The sequence below is a fragment of the Echinops telfairi genome, unplaced genomic scaffold (assembly GCF_000313985.2).
Source record: "Echinops telfairi isolate 266 unplaced genomic scaffold, ASM31398v2 ScPeMD7_3533;HRSCAF=4204_0, whole genome shotgun sequence".
NCBI lineage: Eukaryota > Metazoa > Chordata > Mammalia > Afrosoricida > Tenrecidae > Echinops > Echinops telfairi.
The window spans coordinates 85,496,785-85,498,310 of record NW_022107431.1 but is presented as its reverse complement, the minus strand read 5'-3'; the positions used below and the strand labels follow the sequence as shown (position 1 = coordinate 85,498,310).

Genomic DNA, 1,526 nt, shown 5'->3' with positions numbered 1-1,526 from the left:
TAAATATAGGCATGTACATATGTAAATATATTTATATATGATGATGGGGAAATAGATCTATGTGCATTTATTTATATGTTAAGTATTAAGATAGCAGATGGACATCGGGCCTCTACTAAACTCTCCCTCAACGCAAGAACACTTTGTTCTAATAACCTGGCATTCTGTGATGCTCACCTTCCTGACACATTGAAGACAAAATGGGTGCCTAAGCAAATGTAGTGAAGAAAGCTGATGGTGCCCTGATATTAAAAGATATAGAATCTGAGGTCTTGACTTGAAGATAAACAAGAGGTCATCTAGCTGGGAAGAAACAAAGTCCACATGGAAGAAGCAAACCAGTCTGTGTGATCATGAGGTGTTGATGGGATCAGATATCAGGCATCAAAGTCCCAGAACAAAAAATCATATCAGTGGGAATGAGGTGGGGGTGCAGAGTGGAGACCCCAAGCCCATCTGTAGACAACTGGACATCCCCTTACAGAAGGGTCACAAGGAAGCGAGAGCCAGTCAGGATGCAGTGTAGCACCGACAAATACAACTTTCCTCTAGTTCTTTCATGCCCCCCCCCCACTATCATGACCCCCAACTCTACCTTACACATCCAGCTAGACCAAAGGATGTACACTGGTACAGATAAGAGCTGGAAACACAAGGAATCCAGAACAGATAAACCCCACAGGACCAGTATTGAGAGTAGCCATGCCAGGAGGGGAAGGGGAAGCTGGGGGGAGAAAGGGTGAACTGATCACAATGATCTACCTATCACCCCCTCTAAGGGAGATGGACAACAGAAAAGTGGGTGAAGGGAGACATCTGACAGTTTAAGACATGAAAAAATAATAATAATTTATGTTATCAAGGGTTCATGGGGGGGGCGGGGGGTGGAGGGAAAAAAATGAGCTGACACCAAGGGCTCAAGTAGAAAGAAAATGTTTTGAAAATGATGATGGCAACGGATATACAAATGTGCTTGACATGATGTAGGTATGCATTGTGGTAAGAGCTGTATAAGCCCCCAATGAAATGATTTTAAAAGAAAGAAAACAGACATTTGAAAGTCAAAAGAAGTAAGAGTTGAAGCGATGTGCTTTAGTGAAAAGGCAGACATACCTGGATTCAGACTTAGCACATGTCATTCACTAGCTTTTTGGGCACATTAAGTATGCAGATCAGTTTTCCATCAGTGAAAATGGGCATAATAATACCTGTCTTGTAGAATAAGGAGCCCTAGTGTCAGCCCTAGTGAGTGCCTGCTAAGTGGAAGGCTGGCGGTTTGAATGCACTAGCCACCAGCCACTCTGTGAAAAAAAGACAGAGCCGCTTGCTTCCATTAAGATTACAGCCTTGAAAACCCCGGGTGGGGGGTGGGGGGCAGTTTGTCTCTGTCCTATGGGGTCACTGTAAGTTGAAGTCAATTGATGAGTCTTTTTTTTTTTAATCTATAGTGTTTTTTTTTTTATCAATTTATTGGGGCTCATAAAATTCATCACAATACATAGATCAATTGTGTAGAGCACATCTAT

General features: G+C 42.4%; 1 protein-coding gene across 1 annotated transcript in view; it reads left to right on the top strand.

Moving 5' to 3' along the window:
- PDSS2 (decaprenyl diphosphate synthase subunit 2) overlaps window positions 1-1,526 on the top strand; it is a 314,695-nt gene that overhangs the window by 19,690 nt on the left and 293,479 nt on the right. The gene's annotated exons all lie outside the window — the stretch shown is intronic.